The sequence below is a fragment of the Erigeron canadensis genome, chromosome 6 (genome assembly GCF_010389155.1).
Source record: "Erigeron canadensis isolate Cc75 chromosome 6, C_canadensis_v1, whole genome shotgun sequence".
NCBI classification, from domain to species: domain Eukaryota; kingdom Viridiplantae; phylum Streptophyta; class Magnoliopsida; order Asterales; family Asteraceae; genus Erigeron; species Erigeron canadensis.
Window position 1 is genome coordinate 20131930 of NC_057766.1, and position 9861 is coordinate 20141790.

A 9861-nucleotide genomic window follows, 5' to 3' on the forward strand; every position below is an offset into this window, starting at 1 on the left:
TATAAAGGCTCCATGCTACTCTCCTCAGCCACCTCTAACCTATGCACCTGAAAGGATACTTAAAAGCGTCAACACAAAGGTTGGTGAGTTCGTAGAGTTGTAGTCTAGGTTGTCAGGTTAACGTGATGCATTTCATATATAGTCAAAGTGGCCATGTCACAATGTTGCCATAATCACAAGGTCGTCAAAATTATAAGGTTGTCATAAACACAAGGTCGTCATAATCACAAGGTCGTCATAAACAGAAGGTCGTCATAATCACAAGGTTGTCATAAAAACAAGGTCGTCATAATCACAAGGTTGTCATGGACTTATCAAGTTTAGTCAGGACTTACGGTTCAACAACCAGCCAATGCATTTAGTTTAGTCAGGACTTACGGTTCAACAACCAGCCGATACATCTAGTTTAGTCAGGACTTACAATTCATCAACCAGCCGATGCATCTAGTTTAGTCAAATGTCAGGCCTTACAGTTCAACAACTAGCCGTGCTCAAGAACATGTATCCAATGCATCCAAATGTATCCATAATATAAATCAATAGGTGTCCAAGTTATGAAAGTCATATATGTATCCAAAACATGTTATCATAATGTGTCGTCAAGTGTTGACCATGTTGTTTAAAAGCATACTAGTTAGTCTTTGACCAAATTTTACAAGTTTGACCAATATTGACCAAATTACAAGTTTGACTAAGTTGACCAAACTTGACTAAAGTTGACCAAGGTTGACGAAAGTTGACTAAACAGACCAAAGTTGACCAAGGTTGACCATATCGGGGTAGTAGTCGAAGTCCGAGGTCTCAATTGAATATTGAGGTCTTAAATTGAATTTACGGTCTTATTTTACTAAAAGACAAAACTGAAATTGAGAGGCTAGATTTAAGAGGCTAAATTTGAAAGGCTAGTAGATCTGGGGTAGTATTTCTAAATACGAGGCATAAACTGAAATACAAGGTCACATTTAAAATACGAGGTCACATTTGAAATACGAGGTCGCATTTGAAATACGAGGTAACAAACTGAAATACGAGGTCACATCTGAAATACGAGGATATGAGGTCGCTAAAGGAATACGAGGTCACAAATCAAATACGAAGTCGCAAATGGAAATACGAGGTCACATTTCGACGGGGTCGCAAACTGGGGTGTTCTTCCCCAAAATTCTTTCTAGAAAACCCTACACGTTTCTTTCGACCTGGAATGTGTTTTTAACATCAGATTGTACTTTTAAACTCACAAATATGATGGGAAAACAACACTAAAGTCGAAAACTCAAAAAATGGACTTAAACCCGAAAACCCATTTGAACAAAGTTTATAAAAAGTGTACAAAAACTCTTATATCTCAACATTTTGTTAACGAAATCACACAAAACTTTGACAAAAGCTGTAGTATATGAATCTAAATGTTTTGGACTTAAATAGTTTGATACTTGGCAGGTGTAGTATGTGTATTGAAAGATAAACCAAAAATATTCAAAAGAAGAGCATAAAAAAGGTTTTGAATCTTACATCAAATTTGACCAAAATAGATATTTGTAACGATGCTTAGAAGGTAGAAACTCAGTTTTTGAAATTAAATCTAAACAAAATTAAGGTTGAATTTCATTAAAACTTTTTGTAAAATGGGGTAGTAATGGTGAGGTAGTAAAGGAATATGGGGTAGCAAAAAGGGAGGGGGGGTAGTAAGGGCATGTGTGTGTTTTGCTTGGAGGTTAAATTGGGGAAAATGAGGAATTGTGAAAGAAAATGAGTATTTATATGTAGGGTAAATTAGAAGATTCCATACAAGGCCTTAATACTAGGTCGTCCTAAATACGAGGCAGACACAGGAATACGATGCCAACTCAATACTAGGCTACTCCAAATACGATGCCAAATTAAAATTACAATGTCAACATAAATACGAGGCTGAGTCCAATTACGAGGTCGTATTTACTGAAAGGATTATTTTGACTCGAAAACTTAAATGGTCAACTCACAGGTGTTACAGTCTCCCCAACTTCAGGGAATTTCGTCTGGAAATTCAGTTTATGCAATACATCTATGTAGCACCGAAACGGATACGGCAAAGTGGCACGGGAACGATATGGGAACGGGGAACGGCAAAACTAAAAAATTTAGGATTAAAAGTACTATTCAAGTACTATTCAAGATTTAACGTCGTTCTTGGACATTAAAAGTACTATTCAAGTATAATATATTACGACATTAAACATGGTATTTCTTAAAGACACTAGTATAGGACACAGACGTGTGATATTAAGTATGTACTTACTGGGTGACTTGTGGATAGTGTAAGACTTTTGGGCAGATAGTGATCGTGTTTCAGGTCTACTTGACTGTTCGTGTTGTTATTGATTGATTCTATGGTGCTGTGCTTCTGCTGCTTTTAGGTGACTTTCGTAGCCCCTCTTTTTACAAGTTTTGGGTGGAAAGTATACTTATTTTTCAAGCAGTTTTGACGATTTATGTTTTATATTCAATATTGAGCCTATGTGTATAGATTTGCTTGTGCCATTTGACGTGCTTGTACTTGATTGTATGTGTGTGATTATGTGCTTGATGGCCGTGCTTATTTGATGTGCTTTTTGTGTGCATTGGAGACTTGAGACTTTGGACTAAGGCAGGTACCGTAAGGCTGGACTTTGAGACTTTGACGTACTTGTGATGTGTTAGTACCAAGGCAAGTTATTTAACTATAAGGCCACATATCATTACTAAAGGCAGATTGTTGAATCCTAAGGCCACACTTTGAGTACTTGGACTGTATGTGCTTTAAAACTTGAGTACCTTGACTTATGGCGTAACTTTGCTAATTATATATTGAACAACTACTTCTTTTATACTTAAAGAATCGACATAAAACTCACTTCATCACTGTGCTTTTTAACTAAAACCTACGAACTCACCAACCTCTGTGTTGACATATTTTAGTATATTTTTTAGGTACTCAAGCAAATCAGGGATAATGACTTGCATGCTAGGATTGGACTTTGGAGATTAATGCTCCTTTCCTTTGTCAGACTTTAAGGCTGCATGCCTTGGCTTATTTACTGTTCTGAACCTACTTGTATTAAGTTTTCCTAGCATTGTTCTGACTTTGAACTCATGTTTTGAGAATATATTTATTATATTCTATTTTATTTAGCAATATCTATGTAATTCTATGTCGTGCTGTACTTTTCATGACACCTCATGTTTCCGTCAACGGTGAGGTGTTACATATACTATACTGACTAACATGGGGCTTCTCATGCATGTCTCGTATTGATGGAATTATATTTTCCTTAATATGATGTATATCGTTTCTACATATTTTATTTGATCGAACTAAAGAAATTTTTTTCGAACATTCAGTCGGTATGCGATATCAGGGAAACCTCATCGTATAATGGTGAAGCCTTTCACGTGCCAAAGATAACGAGATGTTAACCATGGGCTGTTACAAGTATTCAGAGGAAAAACCCCAAGACTTGCCATCCCTAATGATCGAACTCAAGACCTTGTGTAAAACTTGGGATGCCTCTGACCAGTTGGACTAGTCATCATTACGCAAGGTCTTGAGTTCGATCCTTAGGGATGATAAGTCTTGGGGTTTTTTCCTCTGAATACTGGTAACGGCTCACAGTCAACTTCTCGTTGTCTAGGGTACGTGTAAGGTTTCACCATTATACGGTGAGGTTTCTCTGATGTCACCGACCGAATGTTCGGAAAAAAAAAAGGAACTAAGATAATGGATATTGGAAATGCAAAGGCTTCTCATAATAGAAGTCATTTATTCATTTTATTCTATTTAAAAAGTAGTAATAGAGCTCGCTAAAAGCCAGTAGAAAACAACATACATGATACAAAGCATAATTATAATCATAGATAGCGCGCTTGTGATTCCAATTAAATGGACACACTACGGAGGACCACTGTCTCAACAGTGAGGCCAGGTCCGAAACCAAATAGCACTTCCCATTTTAGACCCTCCCCGGTGGTATTTAGCCCACTTGTAGCCGAATAGTTTCGTAGTTCATCTAGGATAAAAAGAACAGAAGCACCCCACATATTGCCGTATTCACTAAGCATCTGTCGTGAGGCTCGTAGCTTATCGGGATGAAGGGCTAGTTTCTGCTCCACTTGGTCCAAGATTGCAGGTCCACCTGGATGCATAGCCCAAAAAAGTGAATTCCAATTTGAAATGCCCAATGGTTCAAAGGCTTCAATCAAACTGTTTTCAATGTTCTTCGAAATAAGTCTTGGAACATCTTCACGGAGATGAAATATAAGCCCCGCTTCACGTAAGTTTACGTTAATTGCATTCTCACTATCAGGAACAATTGTTTGGGCCACAGAAATAAGCTCAAAAAGTGGTTTTTCGACATCTAGCAATGGGTCAGACCCTAGAATGATGGCAGCTGCACCATCACCAAACAAACCCTGCCCAATAAGGTTATCAATATGGGCTTCATTAGGCCCACGAAAAGTTACAGCGGTGATCTCCGAGCAAACAACCAGGACACGGGCCCCCTTGTTGTTCTCCGCCAAGTCTTTAGCCAAACGAAGGGCAGAAACAACCTTGCTGGTAGAGTACAAAGCGTTTTACAGACGCATCTAGGCCGAGGAGTCTTGTGAGTTGGTAATCCGCTCCTGGCATGTCAACGCCACTTGAGGTGCTAAAAACTAAGTGGGTGATCTTCGACTTTGGCTGACCCCATTCCTTGATCGCCTTAGTTGCCGCTTCTTCGCCAAGCTTTGGCACTTCCACCAACGCTATATCTTGTCTTTCGTTCAGGGACGGCGCCATGTAAGCACATATATTCGGTTTCTCCTTCAAGATTTCCTCGGTCAAGTACATGTATCGTGTTTTTATCATAGATTTATCACCTAATTAAAAATACACAGCAGCATTTAGATTAGAAAACCATGCATATATATTTTAATTAGAAAAAAAAATTTAATAATACATTGAAGTTATGTATATATCACTCACAAATGCGCTCAAATTTCTTTTTAAGTTCTTTCAAGCCTTCACTTTTTGTAACACGAAAGTAGTAATCTGCAAACGTGCTTTGGAGCACACGATTAGGAGGTGTAGCAGTCCCAATGGCCAATATTGTTGCTGGACCTTCAGCTTGTTGCGCCTTTCTGAATTCATTTACGCTAGACATATTTCAAGTGGCAAAATTTCTTGAATTGAGAATTTGTGTGATGAGTGAGTTTCGGTGTCTATGCTGGGCTGGCTGTTATATATAGCCAAAAAAAGAGCCCAAAATGTATACGTATAACTCAATAGTAAGTAATATGTAGTGTTTTATTTGTACGAGTGGCAGGCATACTTGGTCTTGAGTCAATCTATATCAACTTAGATTTGTTGATGACAACAGTTCAAAAAGTCCTTTACTTTTTAATTCAAAAAGTCAACTTAGAACAGCTTTTGTTTTGATAACTAACACAATCGTGCAATGCGACGATAGTGAGCGGGACATGATGGTATAGTGACTATTGGTGATGGTGGGAGTATCAAATGATTTCGGTTGAAATATATTAAAAAAGTAAAGGCTTAAAATATAAATTAGTAAATAACAATTTAGGGGTGTAAATTAATTAATTAAAGACAAATTGGATAATTTCTAATAACTCTCTCCATTAAAAGGAGTTCATTAAGAAAAACAGGGTCATGATGAGTGAGTATGTAGTTGAGAGTTTTCTCTTTTACAACCTTTATAATTTAAATTTTGTTTCTTTTTAAATTAAAACTTTTAGCACATCAAATTTTTAATGCCGCAACCAAAAACAATTTATTCTTTTAGTTAGACTAGAGTGAAGTCCCGTGCGATGCACGGCTTGAGTATTTCTTTGTCAAACACTATATGTAGGAACGTGGACAACTCTATTAAATTTCAACTTAGAAGCACCGATATCAAACATAAATGGACAACATTTTTAGTCAGCATTTGAGCCACCAAGATCTTTGACCCCATTCGATCTTTCTATACCAATACAACCTTTATCTGCTAATCCAAAACTCTTGAACCTTTAACTTATAAAAGCTAAAACTGCCAAAATATATAAGAGCATTATCCGTTTCATCAGCCTGCCCATTTTGTCAGGTCTACCAAATAGCATCAAACAAATGGATACAATAAGTTTCACCTTTATATTATAATTTTTAGCAATATCCACACTTTTTCAAATAATTTATTGTATCCATTTGTTTTCAGCAGCATCCGCATTTCAAATGAGTACATTGTAAGAACCCAACAATTATGTATCAATTGTTCAATTATGCTAATAATAAATTTCTATATACCAATCTTGAGATATTGAATTCACAGTTCCTGTAAAAGAACTCAACACAGAGTCATGAATCAGGATGTACGTACCTGCTTAATTCTACGTCAACTTAATAGTGGATACCTTTACTGGAAATAGAGGTGAACATAATGGGCAGGTTGGCTGTGTTTCGTTTCCAAGTGGAGAAATCATTCTCAATTCAAATGGAAAAAAAAAAAGAGAGTGAAATAAATATGTACTTACAGAACTTAGAACTATAAGCTTTCAAGTAGAGAAAAGACAACTCGTTTCAGATCTCAAGAGCAAATGAGCAAAACCATATATACTATAGTATGGCCTTCCATTAGAAAGATGATGATCATTAAGTTGTCTTTAAAAAATCCATTCTACGGTCAATTAAGCTTCCATATAGCTCAAGTTCGAAGGAAATTTAAGATTAATTAAGACGATAATTAATTATTCAAGAACTAATAAAGCATATGAAAGCTGATCATGAACCAAACACTTTACAACATTGCCAACCCCGATCTTGAGAGTCTATATGCTACTAACCTCACAACATTCCATGATAGGATTCTTACCCGCCGACATCTAAGCTGCTTTTTTACATCTCTTTCCACTTCTTCCCGAAATAGTGCCTGGTTTGACATAAGAGTTAGCATACACATTATTAGTATATTGTAATACGCCTCCACAAAACATGCGACTATAATATTCAAAAATATCCGTTCCCGCCTTTTTCTCAATTTTGGGCCCGAGGGACGATCTTGCGTAGGCAAGGTGCATGGTAGCTATTCACTGCCTTTCCCTAATAACCGATCTCTTGTGCATGATGATGTACCTGCACAGGGTAACGGACATCCATATTCAGTTTGTGAGTCTTGAATCTTGTTGGATGCATATATATCATCGAGCTGCAAATGTAAGTCCAAGGTGGTAGGACATTAGGGTCGTCAAGTAGTTTTACCTGGTCCTGTGTCAAAATCCAAAGAATCAAGGTAAAATATGAATCATAAGCGGAAGAAAAACACATCGATAGACCAATATTAAATATAAGTAATATCTGGTCATGTAGATATTTCTATCCATCAACTTATTTGAAGATCATTATTATAAATAAGCAATATCGGGTAATGTAGATATTTCTATCCATCAACTCATGATTGGGTCTATTTGGGTTCTGATTTATGTATATGGGCTAAATACAACCCTTGAACTCCCCATCTTGCAACCTTTTGTATATTTAGATGATAAACAACTTAATAATACAACTTTTCAAACATAGCATAGCACATGAAAATGAAAAGCGAAGTCAAGACTATCTTCCTAAAATTCAAATGTCAAATATGTTATTCTCCCATCATATAAGCACCTACTAAAAACGAAATAGAAAGGTGGAAATACTATGACCAAATTACTAACAAAATCTTATGGATGAGCAAATTGGCCTGTCTTCCTAAAAGTTCGTCCCTCACGTGCACTCTTTCATACACAAATGTCACATTGTACAAAGATAAAAAAATCTTATGGATGAAATTTGTTTACTTTTTAATAATAAATGACAAAACCCATAGATAGTGTACACATAATATAATGTGGACTCGTATGTAGCATCTAATTTACCTTTTCTTAATCTGCTTCCAAATGGTCCTAATTCATGTGCTGACTTAGCTTGATGATTATGCTGAACTGGCCAGGGTAATGGAAGCCCATCTCTTGCTTCTTTGGAATCATTTTCACTAAATATAAAAGTTGTTTTTCATATGGGCATTTTAACAAACAACTGATATGCAATAAAAACTACACACTCGATACAAAAAAAAAAAAAGAAAATTGTAAATAACTTAATAAATATATTTGTGTGCAATAAACATACCTTCGATTGATCATATTAATCATCTTCATTATTGAAACTATAAAGCTCACCAAAACTTCAAGAAAAAAAGTTGTATTTAAGACAAAATATAAAATATTACCTCAACCATCTTGAAACTAAAATCCATAATCATATCACTTCGTATAAAAAACCTGAAACATGACATATTTTCAAGAAGATAAAAACGTAAATAAATATAGAAGGGAAAACACACACACTCAATAAACCAGATAAAGAAGAAATTTTTTTTTTTGTTGTAGACATAGATAATGAGTTTTAAACACAAAATCGTTTCAAAGAAAAAATAAAGTTCACAATCTTTAGTTAACCAAATCATATAAAGAGAGATGAAATAGACATAGATAATGAGTTTTAAACAAAAAAGTTTTCATATTTCAATCAAAAAGTTGATCATAACCAAAAAAATTAATTATAAATCAAACTTTTGTAGTGCTTGATTCTTACCAAATTTTTGTTGTAGACCTTACGTTAGGAGGCATAAAGGATACCTTTCTGCCAGGAACTTGTTGCATCATTATATAAACAAATGCATATATAGAGTGTACAGTAAAGAATGAAGATGGTTGGATTTTTTCTTTAATTGGGTAAAGATTTATAACTGATAGGAGTTGAGAAGCTTTTCACACCATAATATAATTATCCATATAACTATTATACCTTCAATCATGATTTATTAGTTCGATTATGAAGCCCATAGCATTGAAATCATTAATAAAAGATTAATACTCCATATTATTAAATCAACCATATTATTAACTCGTCTAATATCCCATATTATGATTTAACTTATAAATTAACAATTAAATTAGCTTTAATGCAATAAATTTCAGCATAATTTCACAATTAATACAATGCCAAAAACACAACTTGAGCTTTTCTTTATAGTATACATATATAGATATAGATTTCAGAATATTGAATTTCGTTCATTAACTAATATATGAATTTTTCTTTTTTTTGGACACCAACTAATATAAGAATTAACACAAAATAGAGAATGCATTAAACATAACATCAAATACATATTAATTATCCTAAAGAAAACTAATTAAATCTATTAAGTACACATTGATAAAGCATCAAGAATACGTCAATTTTTCCACTTGCTTGATAAAACTTTTAGATATATATAGATTAGAATAGTTAGACCCTTTCTTGTGCTTCCATGAGAGAGTTATTTTCTCTCCTTTTGTTAATTTTGCATGTGCAAATAGTACAAAGTGCTTTTCCAGGATGTTTTTGATACATACATAGAATCTAACTAGATTTAAATCTCGCGTAAAACGCGGGCCTTTTGATATAAACTTTTGTATTTATTTTCGATCTTCAATCAATAACACAAAAAGTACCACTGTTAATTTTCAAATACACGAAAAGCGAAAGCTACAAATTGCTAATAAATGATCAAACACCTAATAACTCAAGAATTTCTCGGCATGCTCCCTGTCTTTCTTCACTCGACTCTTTAAAGAACCTATAAAGTGCAGGCATCATAAATGAAAAAACCAATTTAAACCAGATTCAGTTCATTATTATATGATATATAGCAACATAGAAAAGTAAAATATAAGATGGTAGTAGTAGTACCTGTTTGGGACATTGTTTCTTATCATCTTTTAAAGTTGAGACGGTTTTAGCAAGCTAGCTAGTGTGTCATTGCTTTTGCTTTTAGACTATAC

The 9861-nt window shown here is 34.7% G+C and overlaps 1 long non-coding RNA gene and 1 pseudogene across 1 annotated transcript; both read right to left on the reverse strand.

Moving 5' to 3' along the window:
• Positions 1-3879: 3879 nt before the first annotated feature.
• LOC122605406 lies at positions 3880-5224 on the reverse strand (annotated as a pseudogene).
• A 1530-nt stretch (positions 5225-6754) lies between these two features.
• Positions 6755-8118, reverse strand: LOC122605408. The gene is made up of 3 exons (XR_006324604.1): positions 7909-8118; positions 7253-7258; positions 6755-7126 (listed from the first exon to the last, which is right to left on the reverse strand). It is a non-coding gene; the product is annotated as an uncharacterized LOC122605408 (long non-coding RNA).
• Between the last annotated feature and the right edge of the window lie 1743 nt (positions 8119-9861).